We start from the raw sequence: 17,411 nt of genomic DNA, 5'->3' as shown, positions 1-17,411 counted from the left end.
GTGATGAGCCTCGTCCAGCGTGGGTCCTTGGGCAAGACCCTCAGCACTACTGCCTAACTATAGTATGTAGCCACAAGGAGGTTCAAGTCTACCCTGTGCTGGTCCCCAGCCCAGATAAAACATAGGATTGTGTCAGGAAGGGTATCTGGCATAAAAATCTCTGCCTAACCCCCTGTGCGAATTAGTGTAAGCTGATTGGCTGTGGCGACCCCTGAAGGGATATGCTGAACGGTGCACACAAATTAAGAGAAGCAAACAGTTAACTAGACAAGACTGTGATGACTACCACTCTTTATGCATTAGTCCAGTAGATCTTTAAAATAGAATGCTTCAGATGTTTCAGAAACGCTAATTTTTCTGCTATAAAGATCCAAGTTAATTTATCCAGATAAAATAAAAATAAAATAGATAAATAATCTCACAAATCCATACAGAGACACAAGGGCTAATGGTGGACCCCAAATCAAAATTCTGTAAAACAGACAGGCAAACATAGACGTGATCACAAAGCTGAAAGGTTACAGATGAAGACAAGTCTTGAGCGAAAGGAGTATATAACCACTGGAGAACAGGTGAGTGCAATGAGCATAAATGCCAGAACAGTGGATAAAGATGGGGCAGACTCTAAACATGATTAACACACATTCAGAGTAAATCTTAAACAGTTAGGACATTTGGAAGTAAGCAGTTGGTTTCAGTTAGCTCTCCTTTTGTTGAATTTTGATGATTTTCTGCTTTTAAGGAAATTAGTGATTTTTCATTTGCTCGGCTCCAATATATTAACCATAATCAATACTTTATTTGTTTTGTCGTTTGGTTTTGAGTGTGGAGCAGTTTTGCTTTTGAGTAATAATGACAAAACACGGTAATTTGCTATTTTTTCTATATGTGTTTTTACCTAACACAGCCTAGTTTGGATCAGTAAGCTCACAGGTGTTTACAATTGAAAATTATAGATTCAGCAGGCATGTTAACTCAGTGGTATCATGCATTAAGGATTATCTTTATACAAGGGAGTCATTTTAGTCAGAGATAATGATGATCCTTTCTTGACTGATAAAAGTCTGTTGAAGTCATTTTTATTTCTTGGACAATCTTCACATCACTTCAGTGATCACATTTCAGAGAATGCATGAAGGGATCATTTTCTGCAAATACGGCGTTCCAGGTTGTGTCGCTGCATGTGATGTGACAGTTTTTGTCACTCATATGATGGTTTGGAAGTCTGACTGGCACAGAATCAGTTATACTATAGATATGTCTACTTTCAACTATCAGTCACTCGAGATAATTTAAAACACATAAATCTTTTTTTTTTTTTTTTCTTTTAACTTGTCCTGTCCAACAGCTAGGCAAACAGATGAGAGCTGAGGGCCTCTTGTGTTGGACATATTTTATTTTAACAAGAGGGGTTATTCATCTTCAGACAAACCAAAGGTATGTCTGAATAAACCCCTTTTGTAATTGAGGCCAAAATTTATTAATTTCAATCATGTTTGAAAATCTTTGGTGTTGGACCGGACGGAAAAGGAAAGAGGGGAAGAAGAGAGAGGGACGTTAGAGAGAGGGGGGGGTAGGAGGGTGATAATAGGAGGGGAAGGGGGGTAAGACCATGAAGCAGCATAGAGCAGACAGGTTTACTGGTTGTTTATCGTTACGGTACGGTTCAAATGTAGTACAAAAAGGGCGGGGCCTGTTCACACACACTCAAATATTATCAACACACCTGCTAGCCGCAAAAATGTCCACATGTCAACATGCACACAAAACAGATAGTGTTCACGAACGCATACCTATGCCTTTAAACCAACTAGTGTGAAATATTTCATTCATTCAATCATGCAAACTATTAGTGCAAAGGTGAGCTAACACCTGTGCTCAGGTGAGTGTTTATGTTCTTCTAAAATGGATGGTGGAATGTGAAAAGAAGGAGGAGGAGCGCCCGGCCACCCCCACACCCATACCCCCGCCGCAGCAGCAGCGGCAGCCGGAATTCCCCCAACGCCACACGGGAACAGGCAGGGAACAACCGCCCCCCGGGCGACCAAGACCGCCACCCAGGCCAGGGCCAGCCGGACCGCCGCGAGGCCCCCAGAGCCAGAGAGCAGGGAGGCGCAGAGGAAAAGAGAGCGCCGCCCCAGCCCAGCCAGGAAAGCAGCCCCCCGCCGCGCCGGAAGAGCCCAACGCAGGGCCCCACCGGAGAGGGACGCCCACAGCCCCAGACGAGCACCCCACCACCACCCAGGAGTTCCGGGCATCCCCCCGCCCCGACCCCAGGTACGAGCCAGGACCCCCCAAGGGAGACCCGCTCCGCACTCCAGGCAGCCACCCACCCGGCCCACGGTTGGTCCAGGTAGGAGCAAGGCAGGGGCCCGCCGCCCCCGCCCAGGAGGGGGGAACCCCGGGGAAAAAAGGGCGGCCCACAAGGGATGTTATAAATATGGCCCGACCAGGCTCGGCCATGTTGGAAGTTTGGCGGGGCCCAGCGCCCAGGGGCAAGGACCAGGACCCACCCCCCAGGGATACGAACACCCCCGGCTCAGGTGTAATATGAACCCCCCCACCGTGCGGAGAGAGCACCGCCGGGCCCAGGGAGCCGGCACCCAAGGGACACGGCCGCCATCGCCAAGGGGCCCGCACCCCCCACCAGGGAAGGGGTAGGGGACAGATGGACCCAGGTCCCACCTTCCTTGTAAAATGTGTGTGCGTGTATGGGTGTTTGAGAGGGATCCTTTCTTGACTGATAAAAGTCTGTTGAAGTCATTTTTATTTCTTGGACAATCTTCACATCACTTCAGTGATCACATTTCAGAGAATGCATGAAGGGATCATTTTCTGCAAATACGGCGTTCCAGGTTGTGTCGCTGCATGTGATGTGACAGTTTTTGTCACTCATATGATGGTTTGGAAGTCTGACTGGCACAGAATCAGTTATACTATAGATATGTCTACTTTCAACTATCAGTCACTCGAGATAATTTAAAACACATAAATCAATCAGTATATGTCAGTTTTCAAGTATATGAGAGAAAAAAATATCAGAACAGAATCTTAAACTTAAGTGGGAGTAAAGTTGGTTTTAATATATCAATTTAAAGTATTTTGACTTATAAATTTGATCCTGCCTTGCCTGCCCATGTGTCGAAGAGTCCTTGGGCAAGGCATTAACCCCACGCTGCCTCTGGTGGAAGGATGGCGCCAATGTTTGACAATGGAGCCGCCATCAGTGTGTGAATGTGTGTGTAACCGTAAAGTGCTTTGGGCTTTTGAGGAAGGTAGAAAAGCGGATTATAAATATACACCATTTAACATATAAGGCATGTTTGTTATTTGAGTGTTACTTTTTTTATTCTGTAAAAACTGTAGTGAAACAAAACTGGCATGCTTATCTCTACCGAAATGCCCCAGAATGTCAAAGAAGAAGTTTCTTCAATGTTTATTGAAAAGTTGAAAAAGTACATAAAGTGAACATTAAAGAAAATGCAATAGAAAAGGAGTAGGAAGAAAACCTTTTAAGCTGAGAAGCTGACTGAGTTTTGAGGGTCTAAAGTCTGACATAAATGTTTTTGACAGCTGCTTTGGTGCTGTTAAATCTTTAAATCCTCTCCAATTATGTCATAAACTGGTCACCAAAGAAAGCTGCCAAAAGGAAATTAATAAATAAATAAAAAAGGTGCTCATTTTGGATCTTTATGAGAGACCGAAAAGGGCTTTAACTCATTTGGTCATCATGGGACTGTTGCTGTCTTGTTTGTGGTTTCTGATGTCCACCTTTTGGGTTCTTGCTATGGCGTCAAAACAGCATGCCTTAGGTATTGTCTTTTTCTGACCTGGTGGTATAATTGTGCTTTTAGACTAGACAGGTTTGAGGATGCTGTGAAAAAGCGAGTAGAGTGATGTAACCTCTCCACATCTGTGATTGGTGAATGTTTAATTCCTTTGAATTGATCTTATATTTTTGGATTCTAAAATGTGTTATTTAAGTGAAGCTGCTTTTCTTTGTGTTTTGATTTTTCCTTTCATTAATTTAATGAAATTTGTGAAGTGACTACGGATGGCCAAGAAAATGCCAGTTATGATATAGAAAGGATTTTGATTTTTTTTTTTTTATTTAGTCTCTGTGATAGAAGTTTAAAATTAAGATTTTCAGATATCACACAATGTTTATTGTGTGTAAAAAATGTGAATGATCTTTTAAAAAGAGGTTAACTATTTAATGGAAAAAATTAAGAAACAAACAAACTTTTTTTTCTCCCAGAAAGGTGAAGGTTTACCTCAATAGAGTAGAGAAAATGACTTTTCTTGTCTCTCCAAATCATCAGATGATTATTATTTTCATTTTCTTCAGAGCGTAATGGAATTTTTATGAGAACTGTGTTTTTGGTGACAATTTTTAACACAACCAAAATGTTCCAGAATAAACTATTTTGCCAAGACATTTGGACACAGATGCACATGAACTTTAAAGTTTTACACGCTGCATTCATTTCAGATAGACACTGAAAGTGTGATTGAAAGATTTATTATTGACGCATAAATAGTCCATATTGGCGTTTGGGCTCTGAGCCAGAGACATCTTGCCTGCTTGGGATGACCTCGTATCGAGTGAAGAGACCCCTGAGGCCAGACGCTGATGGTGGTTAAAGGCCAGTCTGTGCTGAATTGAAGGAATGCAGATAAACAATCTTCAATGAATTTAAAGGCAGGAATTTGATTGTGTTTGTTTGTGAAGAAAGTGAGCACTTTAGCTCTTGGTTCAAAGTAAAGACTAATTATTGAGTAAAGTGTGGAGTGAAAATCCGCAACCCGGATCACCTGAAGGTGAGGTAGATCTGCCTTATTGAAATTGTGCCATGGTTTCACTTTTGTGTTTGTGTGTAAAGTAGAATAAAAGACTAGATATTTGTCCTTAGGTCTGGGTTAAGAACGAGATCAAAATCAGCTGTCAATGCACTCTAGAATACAGATGAAAAATGTAATCCCAGACAGAAATTGGCTTTGCAAATGAAGTGTTCCTTTCGAAAGAAATTGGTGCTCTGACCAGGACTTTTAAAAGGTTAAAAGGGTGCCATTTTATCCCAGTGGAACTTTGCCACTTTCTTTGAAAAAAGTCCAGTAATTCTCCTCTAAAAGTCAGAAAAGCCCTTTTGGAAGGAAGCTGTGGTTTAGGGGAAATTAAAGGCTTCCTATCTGGAGAACTGAGTCTGCCTATCAATTCTATAAGGTCATGACCTCATGTTGCAGGGAGACTTAAGACCCAATAAAACTGAGACTTGAAATTTTAATATGTGCTCATAATTGAAGTTTTATTTTTTTTTCAGACATCAATATCTGACATAAAAAAACTGTTTTTTTGGTCGTAAAACACATTTTTGTGTCCTGTGCTGGATATTAAATATTGGTCTAGTACCAATTTATCTATCTATTCTTTTTCCATCCTGATAATATCAGTTTAATGAACAAGCATAATTATTGTGGTTTGTTTCTTTTAATATTTCATTAATTTTTCATAGAAAAGACTGCAAAATGAACAAATTAGAGAATCTACACAGATCGCATAAAACTACTGTTTATGGAGCCCGTGACCTGACATGGGTAAAAAAATAATTAACTCGTTCCTACGAATTAGGATTTTGTTCCCACGAAAAAGTATTTAGTTCCCACGAAGAAAAAAGAGGTTCCCACACAGTAGTAATTCATTCCCACGAAATAGTAATTCCTTCCCATGAAATAGTTAAATCGTTCCCTTGAAATAATTAAATCGTTCCCTTTAAATTAGAATTTGTTTAATTCATTTGTTATATATTGTTGTTGGGTTGTCTCTTTTCGGGCTAGCCCCGATTTTGTGGAAAATAAAACATCTTCTCATGTACTTTGTTAGATTTGCCAAATTTCACTTTGCAAAATGTTTATTAACACTGTTTCCATTAAATCATTTATCTGAATCAACACAAACCAACTCAAATTCTCTATCTGTTTATGTCCCAAATGCATGGAAGACACTGAAGGTGTTTAGAGATCAGATTTATTTATTTTTAAAAGCTCAACAAAAGCATAGGTAATCACGTCTGCGTGTCTGGGTTCATGAGATCATTCAGAGTCTCTGCCGGTACTCTGAGCTTCCCTCTGTCCTGCGGCAAAAGCCGCTTTCCGCAGCTACTCCTGTGTCTTTGTCACCCACATTAGTTCAAGAGGGGGAAAATAAATACAAGAATCAAACTAGAGGATCTTTTTATTATTTTCTTGATCAAAATAGGAAATATATAAGATGTGGGAGTTCCGAGCTGGCTGCCTTCCCATCCTGCAGCAGCGCTCTCTCTGTCTGCCAGCCAGCCAGTTGCCCAGGTGCCGGCATAGCGAGCAAACAAGTTCCGCCATCCGCGGCACGGGGCAGCCCGGCTATAGTCAATGAAAACATCAGAGATACAGTGGCAAAATATATTTTATTTATATTATTGCTTTAAACCATTTATCTTATTTACAGTAAAAATGTAACCAGAAGCATTTAATTTTATTTCTGGTTGAAAACAGGGGGTTTGTAAAAAGGTCACAGTTATTTCGAGTGAATGAAATACTGTTTTGTGGGAACAAATTAGTAATTTTTTTACCGGTGTCATGTCATGGTAACTGTCAGCATCAATTGCTAAATAAATAAATAAAGGTTTTTGAGGTGGCAGAATTTCGTTCTGTTTGACTAGCTTCACGAATACCTAATGTTTACCTAATTTAAATTACCAAAAATACCTAATGTTTTTAATAATTTCATTCTCCCAGGTCTGACGACAAAGTTATACGTTCCATCAACCTTTCAGAAAATTGTGTGGTTTAAAAATGAAAGAGTCCGTTTTAAAAGAGGATGGAATAATAATGTTGCACGTTTATTCTCAAAGCTGGCTGGTTCAAGTAACAATACAAGTGTTTTATATGTTTACACAATTGTAATGTAACAGATGATAGAAAATGGTAAACACTGAAGTCGCAATGGCTGACAAACTAAGTCCTTAATTGTTTTGTACATTTATTAGATTTTAAGGTAAAGACAAACTAGGTTTATTTGACCAAACTTTTTTTTTTAAAGCAAATCATATGGTTTTGTTTAACTTGCTACAAAATAAATAAAATAAAATTTGGAGCTCCTCAAATTAAACTGTGCTAAATTAAAGCCATTAATTATTCTTGTAGTATAATATAGCAACAGCTAAAAAGACCTTTAGATGTCATCTACACAAATAAAAACATTCTAAATAACAGTGTCAGGTAGTGTACATTATGCAGAAAACCCCCAAAACGACGGGAAAGTATTTTTTTTCTAATTAACATACATTCAATTGAGATTTAAATTTACCATTTTAGTGAACTGCAACTTAAAGCTGTGTGCCTCTCTGCTACATTCAAATGCAGATTCCATTCTGCATTTGTTGTGTATTTTTAATGATGCTCAGTGCATTTGCTTTTTCATAACCCAACAGCCTTGAGTTCTTACAAAACTGTCAATGACAACCACAGCTGTCTTTAAACAACCTTAATGCAAATGTATGTTTGCATAGATTTTATTTATTTAATCAATATGATCAAGGTAGTTTCCTCTTGAAATGCCTTTTTAAAAAAATCAAACAAGGTACGATGTCGCCTACCACTATGATTTTAGCAGTGTTATTGTAATGCTTTTGGACTCTCAGATTGGAAGTATCGATTGAGTTGAACGAGATTTGAGTGCGTGGCAGCAGGTCAAAAAAAAGCACAGCATTTAATTAACCTCACTGCGTAACATTAGACATCAGTCGGGATGAGCCTGTGTTCTGAAATGCCAAACATATTACAAAACCAAATTACAAGTCCAGTTAAAGCATACAGGCAATAAAGAGGGTTATACATTTAGATCCTAATTCCTGGGAGGTAATGGTAGAAAACATTGTGAGACTTCAGTTAATAAATTGACAAATAACGCATCAGGAGGAAAATGGAACGTTTTTTATGTATTTATTTATTTATTTTGCAGTATCTGTCTGATTCTTTGCAATCCTTGGAAATTCTTGGTCGATGGCTTGCAGTTTTTGAAGTTTGCTGCTCTACTTTTTGGCATGTTGGTGCATACATTATAGCTTCTATTAAAGGTTCACTTTTTTTTCCTCATATGTAATGGGATGCATCTTGTTATAAATGTTTTCTATTTAAAATAATCCGAAGTTGATATCCTTTTTTTTCCAATGCCAAAAAAAACAGAGCAAAAAAAATTATGCTGAACACTCCTTACTTTCTTTTTTGTGTAATAAATGTTGTAGTCCCCCAGACTTTGACACTTTGTATCAAAAATGTCACTAATCCAGCCTAACAAGGACTTGAAAATGCTATTTGAACATGACAGGCACAAAGGAATAAGAAGGGCTGGGCCTTTAATGAGCAGGATAAGGTCTAAGCTTGGGAAAAAGAACAGTAGCAAAAAGGGGGAAAATACTTCTCTAAATGTTTATGATAAATCTTCCATTAAACAGCAAAAAAAGGGGGAAAAATGTATGACTTTGCTTCTCTTATAGAAGAAGCAAAATTATTGAGAACTCTCTGTCCATGTGTGTTCTTTCACACTCTGAAAGATGAGGAATCTGGTGTTTTTGCTGAATGTCGGGTATGGCGCTCTGGGTTGTCAAATGTGTAAATGCACATGGTCAAGGCCCATTACTTCTGCAGTGAGTGGTAGTACATTCAATGCAGAAAATGACTTTCTGCTTCAGTACTATAAGTGATTTTTTTCTCCATATAGGATCAAACTTCACAAGCCTCTGGGACTGAAAATGCCATTTGCTGGAACAACCTTCTTCAGTCATTTCAATAAAGAAAAAAGAAAAAAAACATGATCTTTGTCACATTAAGCTCGGAAAGTGAGGGTAATCACATTTGCTGTCTTCTTTTAATCAAAGTTTACAGCAAGGAAACACATGGTTTCCAGTGATAAACATGTATGATTGTTTAGTTCATTAAAAAATATAATTTTATACCTGCTTTAAAGTCATTTAGTGGCATAACTTTACAGACATGGTGTTACACCTGACATACACTAGTCTGTTTGCCGTACCTGTCTCTTGCAATGCATGGAGAGTCGGTTTCACGACTGTTAGTTGACATTGTCCCAGTTGCGTCTCCGTTCCCCATCCTTCCTGGCTTCCCAATGAGCGGTTTGTCCTGCCACCCACGTGTTGAGTAGTTCATCCCCTCTCTTCTCTCGTGGCCATCTTGGGCTTCAATTATATACATTGTGTTTTTGTACTTCCAAAATGAAGCTTTCGTTATCCATTGTCGACAAGTTGTTAATGTAATTGTTAATGGGCGACAAAGTATGCATTATCAGAAATTAACGCACGCCATGGAAGCCTGGTTCCAGTGTGTTAATATTGAAAAAGCACACTTCGAAAGCCACTAACCCCATGGTCACTTACAAAAGAAATACATATTCAATCAGTTTTTTAGTACTTTATTCTTGTCATTTTTTCAGTTTGGATCACTTTTTTCACAAAAAGCGGACTGTTACGTTGAAATTATTTATGCTGATCATCATGATGGATTAAAAGAAAACATCAGTTCAGAGAGAAAGTTCACCTCTTACTGATTGATTTTGTCCAGATGATGAATCTAAAGTTTTTTTTAAAGTAGCCAGTGCAGTGAACATTTAAGCTTTGTGACTGGAACTTCTTTTTTAGGCTTGCATTCTCATTGTGCATAAGCATTTGTTAATGCACACCCAGCAGCCAATCAGAATCGGGTATTCACCTGGACCATTGTATAACTAGTGCTAATGTGCATCATCACGTGGGAACGTCACCCTAAACGGCGTATACCATGGTATTCTTAAGCCTTTTATAGTAAACAATATCCAAATAATAATAATATATCACCATTGGCACACTAAAGAACACGTTTTTACTTAAAGTTATTTTTGCGAGCTGTTTTCCTAGCCAGAAGTCTGACGACTCAATCTCTGGCCTTCACTCCTTGTAGCTGCCGCCCCATTTATGACATCAACTTAGAGCAGCGTGTCTGTGTTTCGCCCATGAAAACCAAAAAAAATCATTACTTTTCTCAAAGATGGATGTGCATATTGTGCATCTCAAATGAAAACGTTTTTGCCAATCACTGCTAGCTCCACAGAAAAGGTCGGTGTGTGTGTTAGCCTGGAGGCGGTGCTGGCAGGGCAGACTCTTCCTGGAAGGGGCTGTTCTCACTTGTCTACGTTAGCTTGTGAGATGACGTAAATGGATCAAAACATAACTTTGGGGCTTTTTTTGTTGTGAGGAATGAACATTTTAATACACTTAAAAGCTCAAAAAATGATTCTGCCTGGTAGGCCCTTTAAATATAAAATAAAATAGTATAAAATTTTACTTTACAAGGGCAACAAAGTTTTTATTTTGAAAACCAGACCCATTTCCTGTCTCTCCGGCTTTTTGCCGGGATACCGAGGTGTCGACAGACTGGAAAGAAAACTCCTGCATAAAGCTTTCATTGCGGAGGGACGGACGTCATACGCAGACATGACAGAGGGGATGTGAACATTTCGATCGATTAATAAATGTTGTATTTTTGTGTTAACACAACACAATGGAGAGGCACCACAGAAGGACCAGTGTAAATCCGGCTGCACACACTAACGTTTGTACGTTAAATCAAGCTAACAGAAAACATATGCTCTGTATTTAAACCCAGTTTTGTTAATGTAATTAAAAAATATAAGATTTAATATAAATATCCTATAAGCCGAAGACTGATTGTAATTTATTTTAATCGGATAAAAAGGCTACTTTTAGCTCAGAGTAATAAACATGTTGTATGGAAAGAGTATTTGGGTCACTGTTTCCAAATTGTGAATGTATTTTAAATTTCAATAATCTTGTCTATTCAAGCTGTTGTATTAATGAAGGCTATACATATTTGAGTTGCTTTTGTTGGTCATGTGTGCCTTCTGTCAAAAGGATGTTAACTTTGCAATAAATGAAGCTGTTTTCTTTTATTACAAGTGCACTCCCAAGCAAAACTAGTCTTTCCTTTTTCCTTCTTTGACAAGAAGTTCCATTAGAGAGCACATCAGATCAAAGTTGCTGTCAGAATGCACTCTGCTCTCCTCCTGTCCTCTGCCCTTTGAGTCTCCCACATGTATTCTTCCAAAGTCCCCGATAACGCCTGACACTAAAGGGCTATTTATACACCAAAGCCGCCATTTGCATCTGAAAGTTAAATGGCTTAGATAGACAATCAATCTAATAATGCCAACGACAAGAGGCCCGTCCCGAATATTTTTCCTGGTTTTGACAGCGCATTCATTCCACAGACACAGGCCAGGGGAGCAAATGGCTGAGTAACCTTGCATTGCGCCGCAAAGGTTATCACTTTCCAAGCTACGTTACAATGTCTCGCAGCTGCGATGACAATTTCACAAGCAATTACTTTCTGTCTCACCCATCATTGTTTGACACCATCTTCCTCTATGAAGTTGAGATTTTCACACGAGTTGGAGCTGAACTTTGAAAGCCAAGAAGGATGCAGGCAGCATTCATTTAGTCAGACCCTATACAGTCAGTGTATTAAAATGTCCTTTGGCAGATTTATTACTGTAGCTGCGTGTGACTGTTTATGGAATTGATTGTTTGAAATAAAAGCCTCTTTTCTGGAATGATGGCTACTGCTGTTGTGTATGTTTAGAAGGAAAATGGTGGGCAGGGTCCCTGCTGATGGATGTGTTGAGAGAAGGGATTCTAGAGTTGGTGCAGTGCTCGTTCTCACAGGCTGTCAACCTGCCAACACTCAGCCAAAACCCCATGTGATTGCATGCAGACTTTAACACAGTCAAACAAAAACCATACAAGCTGATAGAAGCTCCATCCTTCTGCAGAGGCAACTTTGAAAGCAAGTGTAACATTATCCGTTGTAATATTGAAGTCCTTAACACAAAAGCTCTGCGCGTTAATGTGACCACTTCCAATGAATAGTCTCTGTAAACACACTTATATACAACATCCGCGTTCAAAACTTTCCTGTTCACATGTTGCTATGCTAATTTTTAAGTCAGTTGACCTTTTAGGGACTCAGATTTGGTAGTGACGTATGAGTAGCGTCCTTTTCAAAACACAGAAGTGCCAACCGTTATAAAATTGATCATGGAAATGATCAATTAATAATTGCGGGTTATGCCCAGTTCTGTCATTCTAAATGAGAATCATTTTCTCAATTGACTTAGATGGTTAACTAAAGGTAAAAATAAAAAAAATGGCTTTTTTGTTTTGAATCAAAATGCATGCAGCTAGTTCATAGTGTGACATGGTATGTCAAAACATCCATGACCTGTGGCCTTTCTTTGTTATTTATGAGCAAAGAGTTGGCCATAAGACCATTCCAACTGTGACAGAGAATGTACAAACACAACAACAAAGGGAGCTGTCTGGTCAAGAGCTAAAGTTAGGCAACTGCTGGGTTCAACCCAAACTGAAAACTTAAATAGCTAAATGTTGGTGACCTGCATAAGCTGTGATGTGCCTTTTGGCTGATAAAAGTAGAAAACACCTCCACTTACTGTATCCGCAAACAAAGTCTGCAGATTGTCTAATCTGCAGACTTTATGTAATATGTCTAATTATCCTAAGTTTGATTAGTTACTGTATGAATGTATAACTGATGTTTATATTGCTGTTGTGTATTATTTCTACTTAATTGCTTGAAATAAACCATTTCAAATCAAATCAAATCAAAGTGACTGCGCCCAAGCTTGAATAGTCAGAGTATTCTGAGTGCAGCCAGGGACGTGGAGGGATTGCGCCCTGTCGCATTTTTGACATTGTTCGGTACAGACGTTGTGCTGGCTTTGGCGAAAAGGCTTTCACTTTTTGGGTGAATGGTTTCCCAAGAGTAGGTTGGTGGGACATACATCACCTAGAGACTCCATTGTTCTACTGAGGGATTTCAGCACTTGTGTTGGTCACAGCAGCAGTGAGAAAGAGGGATGGCCTGTAGGGTACAAAGGGTGCAATGTTCTGTTGTTAGACAAATGTGCTACTCATGGTTTGCACAAAACAAACTCCATGATCCACTTGGGGTTGTTCAAAAGTGTTCATGGGACAAAAAGAGCCCTTTGCCACAAGATGTTTATGTTTACCTTTTATTTATTATTAGTTTTGTTATATATTAAATAATTTACTTTGATACTCTTCTGTAGAATTTCTACTTTGCTGTAAAATGGTCACCACCTGATTATATACACCAGTCTTTATAGAGTCTGTGCTGAAAGCATTGATCTCACTTCCCAGTGCAGGAGATCTTCCATTTCCACCTTTGATAGTTTTTTCTTCAATAACACATGAAAGTTTAAGGATGTTAAAGGAGTGCTGGTACTCCTCAGCAATGCTTCATACTGTAACAGGCTACTTAAGGTCTGTTAATCTACCATGCCTTGGACTTATTTTAAAATTGTTGATCTAGGTTTTGTGGTCCAATATGCACATTTCGGGTTTGTATACATTTTGGAAGAAATCTGCAGAATCTGTAAAAAAATAAATAAAAATAGAATTAGAAAAGCTGTACAAATGTGTAATTTGAGCATTTCTGAGATGTTTTGGAGGAGTATACTTTACAATTGAAAATCATCTGTGAATGTTTTTCCACTAAGGTTTGTGAAAAGGTGTATAAATATGCATGTTAATTATGAGTAATCTCCCTGGCAGGTCTGCGTAACAAAGGCACTCCATCAGCGAGAGGCTTTGTTGGAGAATTTCTGAATGCAAAAAAGCTGTTGGTGCTGTTTTACTGGCACTCAGCAGGGTTGTACAGATGCCATACACACCTTTGATCCAAGTAAATTAGCTGTGAAGTGTAAAGTTGTGCTGATTTAAAGGTTTTAAACCAAACTGCCTTTTTCCCCCCTTTTGAAAAAAAGATGAAATAGAGCATGGGAAACCAGGCAGTTATAAAAGGAAAGCATTGGTCATGGTTATTAATGTTTTCATTGAAGAGGACAACAATTTCATTTCAGCTGACCTTTTCTGCAGGTCAGCTGTAGGTGGATTCTCAGAACATAGAATGTGAATCGCATAACTTAAAACAAAGTTAGTCTCTTTGTGCCCTCAAATGTGCTTTCACTTAACATATTTCTTTCTGTGCCACATCAGTCTGTTGTAGAGTAAAATTGGACATGTCAGCTGGCCTTATAAATGTTTTCTTTTATCACCTAAAGGTGATAAAACAGAGTAATGGAAAAGTCCTGTGACCTACTTATATTTATAGCTTTCCCATAATTGATTTTCATTTGCAGAACTCAGGAAAAAACTTATTTGTATTACATATTACAGCAAGGCTTGAACAAAAGCTGGCAGGGGCACCAATGAAAAGCTCAAAATGAAATAAATAAATAAATGGAACTAATGTAGAAACTATTATTCATGTTGTTGAGCTTAACTTTTAAGGCTACGTACACACTGGGTAAGTTAAGCATTCAAGAACATGCTAAATGGATATTCTTTTGCATATGGTGTTTACACTGGACTGTTGCTACTACCGCATGTTTGTACAGTTGGAAGAGGCTTGGTGGGAAATGTCAAAAAGGTGCAAAATATTAGAAATATACAAGATATATATGATATATGAAAGACTTGGCGTCATATTATTCAGACGGGCAAAAATGAAAATTATAAATTTCTCCTTCATGATCAATTTTCAAACAGTTGGTACTTCTGAGTTTTGATAAGGATGCTACTCATACTACCAAATCAGAATCCCCGATTGGTCAAATGTCAACTGGTTTAAATTTCAACAAGCGATCAATGGCTGTACGTTTTGTATGTAGAGCCCAAAAACTGGCTTTATTGTTGTGTAGTGACAATTAAATGCAAAATCTTTGGACCTGGAAGCCCAAAATGCGGATATATGCTTTTTACATAGACTTGTCATAGAACCCGTGTTTGCGAACCTGGTATGAACGTAGTAGCATAAGAGTTAATAAAACTGTTCCAGGATCACAAAGCCAAATGAGAAGAAGGGAAGCTGCAGTGCTGTAAAGTTACTCTATACTGCAAGGACTGAAATGCTGGTGTCTTTTTGCACTTTAGCCCATTTTAAAAAAATGTTTAAGGAAAGTGTCCACTGCCTGTAATTTAAACACTGCTTGTTTTACAACAACCAGAGAGTTCAACAACTGGCAGTAAGCTCTTGGTCCTTTCTGTGCCACCAAATAAATGCACTGTTAGACCCATGTTGTGCTCCCTTTACTTGAGAGCTATGGTCAGTCAGGTAAAGACCTGACTACCCGAAGTTCCCCGACAAGCTTTTCCATTAACTCTGGGTGAAGCCCTGATCCCTCTTGGTCCCATCTATTTTCAAAATCTCTTGTGATAAATTATAGATGGCCCTTTAAGCAATTCACACTGACAGTAATTAATGTGAGATCATGCACGGCATAAATTCTGCAGATTTCGTGTTTCGCATGTCACCAGGTGATCTAATTGGAATGAAGCACAATTGCCACTTGTGTGCATGGGTGTATGCGTGCTCGGATCTGCTGTGCCCAGCCGCTTCTTTGTGACATCTCTGGCAATTCACAATGCAGCTAGATTCTTGCAAGGATCACACGGCCATAATCATGGAAAAAAAAAAATCTATGTAGTTTGAAGCTCAAATGCTGACCAAGACACAGATGTTCCAACCAATTGGTGTTTAGCGGATATTCTTAATATGGGCTAAAGGATGTGGTTCAAACAGAACCCAGAAGGGATTTCTGAAGGCTTTCATCCTTTTTTAATAATAAAATGAGACTACCTATAAAACCTTGGAATGTGCTGATCTTTCCTCCTCCATTGCTACGAATTAAACTGTGGAATTTTAAAAGAATTTGTGTTAAACGAAGTAAAGCTGTGTAGTATACACCACATGGGAACAGTATTTATGGTTTTTTATGGTCATTTTCTTAGCCTTGGAAGCCATCAACTGGATGGTTTAATGCATTCTGAAACCTGCAGTCACACAGTATGTGACTTGTTTAAGGAGCTTTTCAGGAAAATGATAGCCCAAAGGACTTCTCAAGTCAGGGTAGCATTACTTTAAAGTAATATAGCTCAAGAATAAAAAATAAAGAAGAAAAAAAACTCACTCAAGAGAAGAAATATAAGTGGAAAAGAAAAACGATTGCAATACTTAAACATTTAATTTTGATTATTTAAAAATAATTTTCAAGTAGCCAGCCACTCACACTACTTTAAAACAAGTGCTTTTCTTTTTTTGTTGTTAAACTTTGGAATTCACAGCTGAATGATTTGAAAAGATGTATACATATTCATCAGTTTAAAAACAAGTATAGTCAGATCAAACTTGAGAGTTATGATAAAGGTTATTAGTGTATGTTACTTAATCTTTTATTTCTTCATTGTCTATTTTTTGTTTGTTTGTTTGTTTAATCTTTTTTGTGTTGGTCATGAGTACCTGATGGGGGGCCATCTCAAGATGTCTATGTACATAGGGTATTTTCGCATAAGTAAGGGGGAGACATAAAATAAGAATTTTATTCTTCAGACTGCTCCCTTACATCCATGAACTTGTAAAATTCTAAAGTTTTAAAATGTATGTTTTCTTCTGTACATGTCTTTGTATGTCTATGCTTAATGAAAATAAAAATAAAAGAATATTTCAGTAAGACACAAAATATATGAACTAATACGTAAATTATGGCATTTCCAGACTTAAAAAAATGAATAATTACAAAATAAAACCACCTCTCATGTTAACAGCAAGCTCTCGTCTTACCAATTTTGACACAAACCAAGAATTGTTGCAGTTCCTCAAATGACCACCAGAGGCAGGTGTCAAATACAAGCAATCCTTTTAAAAAATCCAACATGTGATGTTAGAGATTATCCGTCCTATATTTGACGGTCACTCCGGCAGTAATAGTGCTATTACTAATGTCTAAAAAAATAGCAAAGGGGAAAGAAAAAAAAAGTAGCTAAGCATAATTTGGCGCCGGTAAACGTAAAGATCTGGTAACGCAAAACGTTTGTTATGACTTCCTTTTTCAAAGTTTTAAAAGGTTACTCAAGTAAACAACTGCCCTCTGTTCCTTTTTTCATTATCTTACTATCCCTGTACTTGTTAACAGAAAGTTTGGATTTGAAACAACTCAGTTTTATAAAAACCAAGGTAGGTCAAAATCCCTTAGTGTTATGAGGTTATCAAGCTAATCTATCAGAACACAAGTTAAAAAATCCCTCTGTATTTTATGGCTAACAACTGACATATTTGATCATAGATTATTGCCAAAATATGACAGAAGTTGTTTTATCATAGGTATTGCTGGACACAACAGTAGTAGTTAATCATGCAGTCAGAGAAAAATAAAATAGGGGAAATATATGAAAATCTGTCTTCAGCAGTTTGACACACTGTTGTGT

General features: G+C 38.2%; 1 protein-coding gene across 7 annotated transcripts in view; it reads left to right on the top strand.

Moving 5' to 3' along the window:
* The window catches only part of pcdh15 (protocadherin related 15), a 238,136-nt gene that overhangs the window by 5,380 nt on the left and 215,345 nt on the right, over positions 1-17,411 (top strand). The gene's annotated exons all lie outside the window — the stretch shown is intronic.

Source organism: Oryzias latipes, chromosome 15 (assembly GCF_002234675.1).
Source record: "Oryzias latipes chromosome 15, ASM223467v1".
Classification (NCBI taxonomy): Eukaryota; Metazoa; Chordata; class Actinopteri; order Beloniformes; family Adrianichthyidae; genus Oryzias; species Oryzias latipes.
The sequence above is the reverse complement of the archived record's forward strand: the minus strand, read 5'-3'. Positions and strand labels throughout refer to the sequence as shown.